Consider the following 15,034-nt stretch of genomic DNA (forward strand, 5'->3'; position numbering starts at 1 on the left):
AAAGAACCTTTCTTTCTGTTGCTCCTTCGGGGCCTTCTTTGGTAAAAGCTAGAACAGCTACATACAGAACCAGTGAATGATTCTTCTTTATAATGGAGAACCCTTTTAAAGGAAAGGGTTCTTTTTAGGCAAATAAAAAACTTTTAGTGGAACATTTTCTTTTCCATTTTTATCTTACGATTAGGCATTAAAGTGGCCTTATAGAGAACAGAACATTCCCTCTACTAAAGAACCTTTAAAGAGTTCCACACCCTTACTTTTTGTGTTACGCCATGCAACCTTAAAAGGGTTCTTCTCTATAATGGGCAAGATCTGTTGAGGGTGTTTAAAGAACCTTATAAAATACGGTTCTATATAACACCGAAAATTGCTGGTCACAAGTCAAAGAGTCCCTAAAAAGGGGCGATCTTTAATGGTTCTTTAATCCTTAGATGAGGATAAAGTATATATATAGAACCGTGATGTTCCAAAAACCTCCAAAAATCTGAATTCATAAATGGCCTATTCTGATCTTCTGTGTATGGCTGGTAATAGAACCTTCTACACGGCACCAAAAAGGGTTCCACTGTCAAAGAACTGCTGTTGATGTTCTTCAGGGTTCTTTAGTGAAGACAAAGCTAATGTGAACCATGAAGACTATTGTGTATGGCTGTTAATAGAACCTTCTACACTGAACAGAAAAGGGTTCCACTATTGTTACAAGTCAAAGAACCTGTTTTTAGCTCTACATGGTGTATTTCATTTAACAGCCAACCAACCGTCGTTTTGTTGCTAAGAACCATTAAAAGGGGGCATTAAGGGTTATTTAGTAAGGGAAAAGGATATGGTTCTTTAACACACCCTTAAAACAGGTTCTTTAGAACAGTAAGAGTGAGTAGATCCGCTGCTATACTGTTTAAACGAATATAGAAAATGAATGAAGAATATTTCTACTCTCATTATAAGTTCTATCCAGAACCAATGCCTTTACTGAGAACCTTTCAGGAACCCCAGTTCATAAGCAAGTGGGTCCAACTCTCAGCTCATGGTGCCCTTGTTGGTCTGCACTGAGTGAACAAAAAAACTACAGAAAACAAAAGCTGTGAGAGCTGTAAGGGCTGTGAGAGCTGAGAGAGCTGTGAGAGCTGAGAGAACTGAGAGAGCTGAGAGAGCTGTAAGGGCTGAGAGAGCTGTGAGAGCTGTGAGAGCTGTGAGAGCTGAGAGAGCTGTAAGGGCTGAGAGAGCTGAGAGAGCTGAGAGAGCTGTAAGGGCTGTGAGAGCTGTGAGAGCTGTAAGGGCTGAGAGAGCTGTGAGAGCTGTGAGAGCTGAGAGAGCTGTAAGGGCTGAGAGAGCTGAGAGGGCTGAGAGAGCTGAGAGAGCTGTAAGGGCTGTGAGAGCTGAGAGAGCTGTAAGGGCTGTGAGAGCTGAGAGAGCTGTAAGGGCTGTGAGAGCTGAGAGAGCTGTAAGAGCTGTGAGGGCAGTAAGGGCTGTGAGAGCTGTAAGGGCTGTGAGAGCTGTAAGGGCTGTGAGAGCTGTAAGGGCTGTGAGAGCTGTAAGGGCTGTGAGAGCTGTAAGGGCAGTAAGGGCTGTGAGAGCTGTAAGGGCTGTGAGAGCTGTAAGGGCAGTAAGGGCTGTGAGAGCTGTAAGGGCAGTAAGGGCTGAGAGAGCTGTAAGGGCTGTGAGAGCTGTAAGGGCAGTAAGGGCTGTGAGAGCTGTAAGGGCTGTGAGAGCTGAGAGAGCTGTGAGAGCTGAGAGAGCTGTAAGGGCTGTGAGAGCTGAGAGAGCTGTAAGGGCTGTGAGAGCTGAGAGAGCTGTGAGAGCTGAGAGAGCTGTAAGGGCTGAGAGAGCTGTAAGGGCTGAGAGAGCTGAGAGAGCTGAGAGAGCTGTAAGGGCTGTGAGAGCTGAGAGAGCTGTGAGAGCTGAGAGAGCTGTAAGGGCTGAGAGAGCTGAGAGAGCTGAGAGAGCTGAGAGAGCTGAGAGAGCTGTGAGAGCTGTGAGGGCAGTAAGGGCTGTGAGAGCTGAGAGAGCTGAGAGAGCTGTGAGAGCTGAGAGAGCTGAGAGAGCTGAGAGAGCTGTGAGAGCTGAGAGAGCTGAGAGAGCTGTGAGGGCAGTAAGGGCTGTAAGGGCTGTGAGAGCTGTAAGGGCTGTGAGAGCTGAGAGAGCTGAGAGAGCTGAGAGAGCTGTGAGGGCAGTAAGGGCTGTAAGGGCTGTGAGAGCTGTAAGGGCTGTGAGAGCTGAGAGAGCTGTGAGAGCTGAGAGAGCTGTGAGGGCAGTAAGGGCTGTGAGAGCTGAGAGAGCTGTGAGGGCAGTAAGGGCTGTGAGAGCTGAGAGAGCTGTGAGGGCAGTAAGGGCTGTGAGAGCTGTGAGGGCTGAGAGTGTCCGGCTGTAATGGTCTGAGCTGCAGAATTGATCGCACTAATGCGCGCTCGCCGCCGGCCGCTGGGCTTCTGGAGCCCCCCAACACTCTGCCACCGCCACCAAGGGCGCCCTCGGCCCGGAACGCCGCCCAGCCCCGTTCAGCACGGTCGATAAACTCTCATAAATATTCTCCTGAAGCGGCTCCGCTCCCCGGCTGCCTCCCAGCGCAGAGGACGAAGGTTGGACGGGTTTATTGCAGCGGCGGACGGCGCGTCCTGTCTGGGCTTGGCCTCATAAAAAAGTCCACGATAACGCAAGAGCAAGAGGCTCCGCCCTTACTTTACTAGAAAATCTAATCAATAATCAATACACTGCAAGAGGGGCTTGGTTGGGCTTCAATCAGGATCCGGTGGCGTTTCCCCCGGACACTGCACGCCCCGTATGGAAAGCCTAGTGGGTTATTCCTTTGTCTCATTAGCATTAGTTGATACACAGGGATGATTAAGAGCTCCGAGTGGGATCATCTCTAACAGCGAACAGCGTCCTACAGTCCTACTTTCATTAACAATGAGCTCAAATCTGTAGTAAAACAGATCAAATCTTACGATCAGAGCGACACAATTCCCAACGCTTCCATTTCCAGTATTCCCAATATACTCCTAATACTTCCTAAAACGTCCAGCTATCTATCTCCAGCTCCGTCAGCACTCCCACTACCCAAACAAGTCCGCTGTCCCCAGCACACCCCCAACACTACCAGCATGCATGGCACCACACCACCGTCACTATCCTTACGATTCCCAACAAATCCATCCAGTCTCAGTCACACTTTCAACATCCAGCCAACATTCCCAACATCCTGTCAACTATCTAACACTGTTTCCAGTACTAATAACACCCCCACCTCTCTGCAAACATTCCCATTCCACACCTTCAACATTCACAGTTTTCTCAACAGTCCTAAAACCACACCACTTCCAACAACAACCACCTTCCCAAAGAGGATCACATCAACGAAATTCCCAACGAACACATCCAGCGCTCCCTACACGCTCCTAAAAATAAAGCTGACCGGGGCATACAGTTCTTAAAAAAAGCCCCTAACTGGTGCAGAACCTCCGGAAAGACCTTTAACTGGTGCAGAACCTCTGGAAAGACCTTTAACTGGTGCAGAACCTATAGAAAGACCTTTAACTGGTGCAGAACCTATAGAAAGACCTTTAACTGGTGCAGAACCTCTGGAAAGACCTTTAACTGGTGCAGAACCTTTAGAAAGCCCCTAACTGGTGCAGAACCTCTGGAAAGACCTTTAACTGGTGCAGAACCTCTGGAAAGACCTTTAACTGGTGCAGAACCTTTAGAAAGACCTTTAACTGGTGCAGAACCTCTGGAAAGACCTTTAACTGGTGCAGAACCTTTAGAAAGACCTTTAACTGGTGCAGAACCTCTGGAAAGACCTTTAACTGGTGCAGAACCTTTAGAAAGCCCCTAACTGGTGCAGAACCTCTGGAAAGACCTTTAACTGGTGCAGAACCTCTGGAAAGACCTTTAACTGGTCAAGTGGAGGTTCTTAAACTTCTTGAACGATCAGCAGCGGTTCTTTAAAGAACCCCACAGTGAAAGGTTCTATGGAAGTGGTTTAGGTGACACCGCTCGAAAGGGAGCAGTGTCAGACCATCTACAGATCCCGTCAGAATCAACGATATTCCCAGTATCCACAACATTCCCAATAACCCAAACCCTTTAACTTTAATAAGAGCGACCCAACATCCTACCTTGATCTTTCTGAAACGAGCACGGAATGACACGCGCAGCTCCTTCTCATATTTATCTCCAGTCAAGTCTGCGCGTGCTACTGCACTGTAAAATCCATCGGCGCGGGTAAAAGAGCAGATGAGGATGAGGATGATGAAGATGAGGGGAATAAATATCCAGTATGTGTTCCAGGAGGGTCCGGGTCAGCTTTTGTTATTCCAGAAAAAAACGGAGAGAGAGGCTTTAAGATGCCGAGTCCACAGCGCCAACACACACACACACACACCCTTCCCCCTACCTGCCCCCAACCCCCATTAACTTACCCCTAACTACCCCCAACAGCCCACCAACTCCATTAAAATCATGCAAAACAGCCCGCGCTCATTACGCACAATAAGAAAAGGCTTGCGCGCAAAAAGCAGCGCTTTAAAGCGGAGAGCGCGAGCAAAAGCCTGGCAGAAATTCGAGCCCCTGTGTGTGTGTGTGTGTGCGAGTGAGGGTAAGTGTGTATGCGTGTGAGTGTTTGTTAAAGGCTGGACTACCCCTCCCCCCTGCACCCCCCCAAACCGCACCACCCTTCCTGCTCTCGAGCGCTCAACTCACCTCATTTGAGTCCGCGCGTGTGGAACCGAACTGAACTGAGCTCCAACTTCCAGCGCGAGAAAAACAAACTACCGAGCAGAGCGAGCGAGCAAGAGAGAGAGAGAGAGAGAGAGAGAGAGAGAGAGAGAGAGAAACACGATCCAGCAGCAGCGCGCACAGCCAATCACATTCCGTCCTGCACCAGGCTCCTCCCACTGCCCCACCCCACCCTTCTCTCAACTCCCCACCTCTCTACACTCCATAATCTCTCTCTCTCTCTCTCTCTCTCTCTCTCTCTTTCTCTCTCTCTCTCTCTCTCTCTCTCTCTCTCTCTCTCACACACTACGTTTCCCAAAATGTGGATTTTGGCTGCTTTTTCTTCTGCTCTGCCCCCCCCCCCTCTTTTTAAGAAAGAAAGAGAGAGAGAGAGAGAGAGAGAGGTTGGAAAGAAGTGGGAGAGATAGAAAACAACAGAAAGGCAAAGAAAGTCAGAAACAAGAGAGAGAGAGAGAGAGAGAGAGAGAGAGAAACAAAAAAGGAGAGATCATTTTTAATAATACAGAGAAAATAGAGAGAGGAGGAGAGAGAGACTGAAGGAAAGAAAAACAGAGGTTAAGTTAGAGCGAGAGAGAGAGAGAAAGAGAGAGAGTAATAAATACAGAGAGAGAGGAGAGGGAAAAACAAGAGAGGCAATAGAAGAGTAAGACAGTTTAAAAAGAAGGGCGAGCGAGTAAGAAATACTGTGGTGGAGAGAAAGAAATACAGAGGAAAAGAAAGAAAGAGAGCGAGAGAGGTTAGGAAATACTGGGGGAGAGAGAGAGAGAGAGAGAAGGAAATAGTGGGAAAAAGAGAGGGAGAGAGATTCTGAGGTTTCTTGACACACTCTGTCCCCCCATCCCCCACGACAGAGCTGCTGGTTGAATCTTTTCCGCAGAAATGAGTGTGTGTGTGTGTGTGTGTGAGAGAGAGAGAGAGAGTTGGGTTGGAGTAGCAGCTCAACAAGGAAATCTCAACTTTTAACTGCAGGGCCTCCGAGCCAACGAGGAAACACACTTTATTTTGCTCCAGTTCTCTTTCTCTCTCTCTCTCTCTCTCTCTCTCTCTCTCTCTCTCCCTCGCTCACACACACTTTCACTTAGGAACAAGTCTAAACTCAGCTAAACCTGATCATACACACACACACGCAATCACTGGTGTGTATGGTGTTTTTCCATGCACTTGTGTGAGTTTGCAGTTGTAAATACTGCCATGCCCCAACCTGACCCAGCCCGAACCCTGAAAGGTCCCATATTGTGAAAAACTGCCACCCCTCACTCTTCTGTTTGACAAAGGATATATATATATATATAAATGTAGTGTATATATATCTATATTCATATATATATATATGAAAACTACATCACAGAGGAGAAGCACCACAGTTTACATTCGCTGTCTATGTGATGTCACAAACTCTCCCTCATTTCCATATGATCTCCGCCCCCATTCAGCTTGCAGTTGAGCCCCGTCCGTTTACGCTGTTGAAAGGAGTATTTTAGCCTGGACTGCAGGGCAGCCAGTCAGAACAGAGCTCATTTACATGTGCCACAGTCACAACACAAGTCTCTTAGGTCGCTACATTTGGAATACGGGCATATGGACATAAGTTATGGCCGTTGACAGTGCAGGGTACGAGCCCTTTAATGCTACTTTAAGCTCTGAATAGCAGCAAAAGCAGCCTGTTTGATTCTAAGGAATCATGGTGGGTGAGAGGGTGAAAAATGGCTTTGAATTATGACATGAATTATGGCTGGTTTTGGGGCATAAGCCCTAAGAAAGGTTATAAGAAGATGGAGGGTATGAGCCCTTTAATGCACTTCAGCTTAAAGTATTACTGCAGTACAATCTGAAGGTTTTGTCGGAAGAAGTATCTTTTTCTGGTGGAGAGCATCCAAACACCCCCACATCCACTAAGTGTGCATGTTTTCATCGTCATAAACACACACACCACACACACACACACATACACACACACACACATGCTTCATAATGGCGTTAACAGCTGATTTATTAAGCCAGTCTGAATCAGTTACAGATTCATATTGCAGCTCATTCACTGTGTAAACATTAACACGGAGAACCTGCTGCTTTCAACAATAGGATAATAAGGCTGGGCCACTCTCTGTGGTGTTTTATCTGCCAGAACGGATACACACACTAACACACACACTCACAAACACACTCACACACACGCACACATACATGTAAGTCAGGGCAAGACACAGGAAAGCTCACATCAGCGTGTCTAGATACGACATTATGAGAATCCTGCTGACCCCAAAATCCAATGAAAAGCAAGACTCACTATGACACTACACACACACAGTTACTCTGACACACACACACAATACACCCCTCCTTGCCTATGGGGAATCATTTTTACAATTAGGCCTATTAACCCAGTTCAGATTGCCAGGAAGAATCAAATCACATTTTTTGCAACCATGTGTGTATATACGTGTGTGTGTGTGTGTGAGAGAGAGAGAGAGAGAGAGAGAGAGAGAGTGTGTAAGTCAGCAGAGATCTATCTGAGCGTATAACAGGGGGAAAATCGCACACCAATAGAAATCCTCCGTTCCCTCCGCAGCTTCCCCGCTGCAGCCGAACCCCAAATAATCAAATGACGGCGGCTTTTGTTAAGCAAATACCGACAAAAGGAAAAAAAGAAGTCGGTCTCATTCAAAAGCCCTATGGAAAGCAACCGGCTCCTCTCATCTGAGCTGCCCTAATTTAAACAGGCTGTAGATCGCACCACCATGTGTATATTATGCAATTAAATTAATGAAGGACAGCATATGGGTCAAAGCAATTACATTACTCATTAAGCGTCTTGAGTGAACCCAATGCGCCCGGTTTAACCGAGAGTGTAGCAGCTAATCGAATAAAGAAATAATGGGGGGAAAATAAAAATAACACCAGCCGCAAGCTGGGACGTCTGTAACATGCTAGCCACTTTTAGCACAAGTAAAGTGGGAAATGTAATGTTTAATCTTCTGTTTGTGCTTAATGCTAAAGACACCCGGGCCCAGTTTCACAACTAAATCACTGCAGCAATAAATGCAGGTGCATACACTAGCATAGCTAGCTTAGCCTAGCTAGTCTACCCCCCATGTTCCAAGATCTGCTGACCATAGACATGCTAATGCTAACCCCAGCACGGTTGGCTATTCGCACAAGATCACAACGTTTAAAGTGTGTTCACACAGATTGTGTTTTGTAGTGGAAAAGGTGCACCAGCAGAGGGTGCAGTTTTATTTTTTATTAACATACATTATGAGTTGTAGTATGTGTAGCATTTCTATGCTACGTTATTTGCTTTAGGCTAGTTACGAAATGCAACAACGGATTTTAAAACACTCATGTTCCAGCTAACCTGCAGCTAACTGCCAAGGAACGCTTCATTTTCGCTCAGACATAGCGTACTATTTCATAGGCGCTAAATAAAGAAGTACACACAGTCTATAAGGACAGAGTCTACAAAGTAAAGTTCGTTAAACGAAGTACAGCCGTTTCAAATAGTGTAACCATCACTGCCCACATACTTCTATGTGTCCTTTACAGTGGCAAGGCTGTTAAGCAAACATCCACTCTGTCTACATCAGTTCAGAGTCAAAAGTTTCGGACAATAACAAACATAGTGACGGTTTGCCCTGGCGATGTGGCATCATGTAGATGTTTACGATTCCTAACTAGGTCACACAGCCTCTCTTCAAAAAGTTCTGCTGTAAGAGTTTTCTGCCAGAGTTTCCTCTTCAATGTGGCCATATGGCAGTGGTCATGTTTTGCTTGAACTATTGGCTACACTGCCCCCGCAATTTTCAGTGGTCCTGCTAAATTCAGTCCATATCTGTAAGCCTTGACAACCGTGCACAAATACGACCGAAACGAAGGCGCATCCATTTACGTACATAACAGTGATCGTAAATGAGCCTTAGGAATAAGATATACAGTGTAGTGCATGTTATACAGTGAAAAAAGTAAAGTACAGAGTAAAGGGAATGTATAGTACATATTTTATACACATGTATTGTATATAGTGTTGTACATAACAGTGTTTAATGTAGGGAGTAGGCATATATATACTATAGTGTGACAATATAGTGGATAATGTACAAATATAGTGAATAGCACCGTGTAAAGAATATACATGTAATGAACAGTGTGTACATATAGTGTATAAATAAAACTAAAAAATACTAATAAACTAAAAAGTGTAAAGAGTAAAAATCTAATGTATAGTGTATAAAATGTAGTGTATAGTCTGTAAATATAGTGTATAGGGAATGAATATAGTGTATAGTGTGAAACGAAAGTGTATAGTGTGTAAATATAGTGTATAGGAAATGAATATAGTGTATAGTGTGAAACTAAAGTGTATAGTGTGTAAATATAGTGTATATGGAATGAATATAGTGTGTAGTGTGTAAATATAGTGTATATGGAATGAATATAGTGTGTAGTGTGTAAATATAGTGTATATGGAATAAATACAGTGTATAGTGTGTAAATATAGTGTATAGGGAATGGATATAGTGTATAGTGTGAAACTAAAGTGTATAGTGTGTAAATATAGTATATAGGGAATGAATATAGTGTGTAGTGTGAAACTACAGTGTATAGTGTGTAAATATAGTGTATAGGGAATGAATATAGTGTATAGGGAATGCATATAGTGTAAAGTGTGTAAATATAGGGTACAGTGTGTAAGTATAGTGTATAGGGAATGAATATAGTGTATAGTGTGAAACTAAAGTGTATAGTGTGTAAATATAGTATATAGGGAATGAATATAGTGTGTAGTGTGAAACTACAGTGTATAGTGTGTAAATAAAGTGTATAGGGAATGAATATAGTGTATAGGGAATGAATATAGTGTAAAGTGTGTAAATATAGGGTACAGTGTGTAAGTATAGTGTATAGGGAATGAATATAGTGTATAGGGTGGAACTAAAGTGTATAGTGTGTAAATATAGTGTATATGGAATGAATTTAGTGTATATTGTGAAGCTATAGTGTATAGTGTGTAAATATAGCGTATAGGGAATGAATATAGTGTATAGTGTGAAGCTATAGTGTATAGTGTGTAAATATAGTGTATAGGGAATGAATATAGTGTATATTGTGAAGCTATAGTGTATAGTGTGTAAATATAGTGTATAGGGAATGAATCTAGTGTATATTGTAAAACTATAGTGTATAGTGTGTAAATATAGTGTATAGGGAATGAATCTAGTGTATATTGTGAAACTATAGTGTATAGTGTGTAAATATAGTGTATAGGGAATGAATATAGTAGATTGAATTGCTTGACAGCCTTGGTATCTTTTATACATTAGACGGATCAGCCGTAAAGAGGCTCAAAGGGCAGATGCTGTGTAATGGCATCTGTCCATTCCAGGCCACATGCCTTTACAGCCCCCGACACACACACACACACACACACATTCTCATTACTAATGTGGTGTGCTAAATCTCTCACTCAGAATTAGCATGTGAATCCGGCAGCAGGACAGAGCGGCTGAAGCTAAACTACCTGCTACTGCACTGCTATTGTCTGCTATTGTTCGAGCTGGAGGAAGTGTGCTGATAAGTGTGTGTGAATGTGTGTGTGTGTGTGTGTGTGTGAGTGGATGGGTATTATCCTTCGGAGAATAATGATGAGGTGTGATAAGAGCTGAAGACTGCAGGGTGCTGCTGACGAGCATGTGTGAGAAAGAGAGAGAGATACAGATTATGAAATTTTCTGAAAGTGTGTGTGTGTGTATGTGTATATATACATACATACATACATACAGCAATAGTAATGTACAGCTATATTAACCATTATTATTATTATTATTATTATTATTATTATCATCATTAATAATAATAACAATAATAATAATATATTATGGTTGTTATTATTATATTAAGGAACACTATGTAATGGTAAGAGATTGACTCTGTGTGGGTGTGTTTGAGAGAGTGTGTGTGTGTGTGATGGACAGCACAAAGGCCAGAGAAGGCACTACTGGACTCTTGATGCCCTGCGGGGGGTTGAGAGGCAACAGGCTGACCCCTACAGGGGGCAACGAGGGGTGGGGGGGTCAGAAACTCTGGGCTGTTCAAAAGGAAAGAGAAGGAGGACGTGGAAAGAAGAAGGAAAGAAGAGAGAGAGAGAGAGAGAGAGAGAGGAAGCAATACACTATGTGTGACAAATGGAGTACAGGCGTGCAGCATGCCACAGACACACTCTTAATCAATCAGCAGGCCAGTGTGTGTCTGTGTGTGTATGTGTGTGTTTAAAGCATTAACCAAACAGAATATGTTCCTCTCAGTTGTTGCAGTGTAAGTGTATCTAATATGAAAGAAATGTCTGTGCCTGTGAGTGTGTGTGTGTGTGTGTGTGCATGTGAGTGTGTGTGTGTGTGTGTGTGTGTGTGCATGTACACAAGACATAAGGAGCATGTATTTCTGTCTGGAGTCAGTGTGTCCAGCTCCTCTACTACCCCCCAACCCCACCCCAGGTGGACGGTGGTCTGTATATAGCACATGGACATATATGTGACTAAATAACACACACACACACACACACACACACACACACACACAGAAAGTAACTTCAGCCTAACTACTAATTTGCTTTATATTACAGTTCCAGTCAACATTATTCAACCCCTACTGCAGATCAGGTTCATCAACAGACTGCACAAACTTCCAGATGTTTGCAATAAATCAATCAAACGAGACCAATTTAAACAGCTCTACACAACTAATGGAACAAGTGTTTTCTCCAAATTCACACAAAATCACACTTTTAATGACGACTGGAGTCTCAGAATGATTCCACTCCCTCATCACAAGCGTCTTCAGTACTACTTCAGTACAGCAGCCTTTTCCTGAATTGATCGGCTGCAGACATGATGCATAGCCAGACACCAGCTTCTGGCAGCGTTCCAGAGGAATCCTAGCCCGTTCCTCAGAAACAGTGTTCTCCAGTTCACTAATATTCTTGGGTTTGCTGCTGTAACTGCCTTCTTCCTATCCTACCAAAAATTGTCTATGGGATTCAAGTCAAGTGACTGTGAGGACCACTCCAGAATCTTCCAGGACTTCTTCTGAAACCAGGTCTGGGTGGACGTTGAGGCATGCTTGGAATCATTGCTATAATAGGAGTACTACTACAGTAGCACTGCTGTATTAGCTTTGTAGCTCCAGCATAAAACTAAAGAATCACCAAACATGTCTGAACTGATCGACTACAGTTGGGAAACTGGGTGAAGGTGATGTATTGGTTGAACTATAGCTTTAATGTATTTTGTAAACACTCTGCGCTAGCTGAGATCAGAGGAGTGGAGCAGAGGTGGGGAGCAGTGGGGAGCGGCAAGGTTCGGCCTGAGCTGTGAGTCAGGAGTGTGTGGGAAGAGGTTTTAAATGATTTTGTGATGGAGCTGTTAGCAAGTACCTGCAGGCATGTCCTAACCTGGCAGGGCTTTTCTATCGCTCTCAACAAACAGCATTAAAATCCTTGAATCATAATCTCACACACACACACACACTCACACAGGTGTGTCACACACCCTCAGTGCACGCAATTTCACAGACAAGTTAAAACACAGCAGGTTTGGGGTGAACAGAAGCAGTCAACAGTTGGACCTTCTTATAGAAAAGTTTCTCCTACTATTACTCCAGTACTGTTAATATTACTACTCTATTAATATTATGATATATACAATATTAGTATTGCATTATTATTATTATTATCTTACTATTACTGTTACCATTACTACTGCTGGTCACACTTACTTTTCTAGCACTACTGTATTACCATTACTTTACTATTTTTATTTTTTACTATTACTATTTTTACCACTACTCTTAATACTTGTTAATTACTAATGTATACCTGCTACTTTTTTACTATTACTATTTAGCTGTCATATATACATATATTACATTTTACTATTACTTTCACTGTAAATACTAAATTTACCACCACATATTACATAATATGTAGTAATATATTACTTTTACTACTACATATTTAATACCATATGATTTTACCTACTCTACATTTAATACTATATTACCTTTACCACTATATATTTAATACTATATCACTTTAACAACTATATATATAATATATTACTTTTACCACTACATTTGAATAGCTATACCACTTTTACCACTGTATATTCAATATAATTAATATATTTTGATATTTAATATTATGTTGCTACATAAAAATTACTACTATATTATCATTTTTCACCTATTGTACTTTATTGCTGTAATAATTATTGTTGTTATTATATAACTATTACTTTGCTACCACTATGTTATTATTACTTGCACATTTTTATACAGGTTCCCAAATACATCATCGACATCCACGTTTTCCACTAATGTGAAAAAACATTTAACCAGACAAAGAACCATTAAAGCATGTAAATGTTGCTGAGTTGTTATTATTATTAATGTATTATCTATTGGTTTTTTTTGTTACTGCTACTATTACTACTGTAGTGTTACTGTTTTCCATGCAGTGACCAATAAATGCTCTGTTACAAAGTTATTACAGCAAATGGTTATGAATACACTGCTTGATGCTCGAGACACTGTTTTTCCAGTTTTGAGAAGATTCCAAGTTTTTAAAATGACATATGTTTATCATGGTGGAGGGAGACATGCAGGGCGTTGTCTGGCAAATATAGTCCCCCCCAAACAAGTTTGTTTTTTATTTAAGATTGGCCACAATTTTACCATCATCATTTCACATAAAACTCAAAACACACCTGTAGGTTCACCTCATGGTTCTGGATAGTAAATAAAATGGCCGTAACTGTTAAAGTTAAAGTGACGCCTGGTTCCAATCATCACCGCTGTAAAGGAATCAGAGTCTGTGATTTATTTTCCAATGAATCACTTCACACCAAATCCCCTCTGAACGACTTCATTTACATCTAAAACATTTAACTATGCGAAACTGTACACTCCGAGTGTCAGTAATGTGTGTGTTAAAGTGCACACAGAGCTGAACTGCTGGAAAAGGCTAAGCGCTAGCTTCCTTTGTTGTCTTAATGGGCGCAAATTCACTGAGCTTTCAGATCCAATGTTTACATCCCAAAAGGACACCACAGATAACGTGTGTGTGTGTGTAAGTGTGTGCGGGGGTGTGTTTACACCACAATCTACTGACTGAAGATTGTTGTTGACACTCACATTAATTATGAATTTCCCCAGCTATGGCTGAGGAACAGATAGATATAATAGTATTCATAGCTGCAGCCGCAGGCAATTTTCACCCAGATGTGGCAGCAGCCTGACACCCATCTGCACGCAGGAAATTATACTTCAATACATCACTTATTAATCTACACATATGCAGTGCACTTTTACCAGGGCTCTGTACTGTGTAAACCTGGCTATATATATATATATATATATATATATATATATATATATATATATATATATATATATAAAGCGTATGTCAGTAAATGGGCGATTTCTGAGATGCTACCACCCTTCGTCTGCTGTGACAGTCATATCGGAATATTATGGCCACCACTGGATTGAAATGAACGCGGCCTGGGCTCTCACAGAAGCCACATATAAATAAGTGACCACACCAGTCAGTTTTAGCAGAGTGCAAAGTGTCTCGAGCAATCGGCGCAGCATTGTGGAGCAGTTAACCTTTATAGTGAACACCTTCCCTTACCTTATACAGTCCATGCCACTACATCTCGCTAGTGTCATTCATGCCAAGGGTGGCTAATCCCACTATTAGGAAGATGGTCATAATATTCTGATATGACAGTATATAAATCCAAAATCTTGTCTCTGTGTCTCCATTTTTGATATTTTTCACTTTTCGACATTATGTCAGTATATATATTGTATGTAATCTGCATACAGTAGTAATACTGTGCACATATAGTATGACTGCCTGTGTGTTTTGAGGGATAACGAGAAGTTGGAATTTTGTCTTGTGAAAGTGAATTATGGCTGTTTTTGATTCATAAACCCACACAAACGCTGTAAGTGGAGCTCAGCAAGCAACATAAAATACACCAATACTATAAAATATGGGCTCTTTTATAGTTATAAATTAGGTTATAGTTACAGCACATAAATAAAAAAGGCAGCAGTGACCTGCTGCTCCCCAGATACTGAATCCACATTCATAATTCATCTGAGGTTTAAAAGTTAGATGCGACTGGTCACTGCGGGCCTGTTTGTTTGTGTGTTATAACTACTTATTAATAACAGTATTAGGAGTTTAATGTAAATCCATTAATAAACTCCAGTAAACTCCAGACATAAACCCTTCATAACCGCA

At 42.2% G+C, this 15,034-nt stretch overlaps 1 protein-coding gene across 5 annotated transcripts in view; it reads right to left on the reverse strand.

The window, feature by feature from the left end:
• sema6d (semaphorin 6D) overlaps nucleotides 1–15,034 on the reverse strand; it is a 133,215-nt gene that overhangs the window by 23,993 nt on the left and 94,188 nt on the right. For 3 of the 5 annotated variants that reach the window (XM_072695730.1, XM_072695729.1, XM_072695726.1), the window contains exons 1-2: nucleotides 4,696–4,745; nucleotides 4,113–4,299 (exon numbers count right to left, since the gene is read on the reverse strand). The exons of 1 other annotated variant lie outside the window; for it this stretch is intronic. The gene's annotated coding sequence lies outside the window, so the exon portion shown is untranslated. Of the gene's footprint in view, nucleotides 1–4,112; nucleotides 4,300–4,695; nucleotides 4,761–15,034 lie in introns of those variants that run through there. One more of the 5 variants, XM_072695727.1, reaches the window with a different exon arrangement.

The sequence above is a fragment of the Salminus brasiliensis genome, chromosome 13 (genome assembly GCF_030463535.1).
Source record: "Salminus brasiliensis chromosome 13, fSalBra1.hap2, whole genome shotgun sequence".
Taxonomy (NCBI): domain Eukaryota; kingdom Metazoa; phylum Chordata; class Actinopteri; order Characiformes; family Bryconidae; genus Salminus; species Salminus brasiliensis.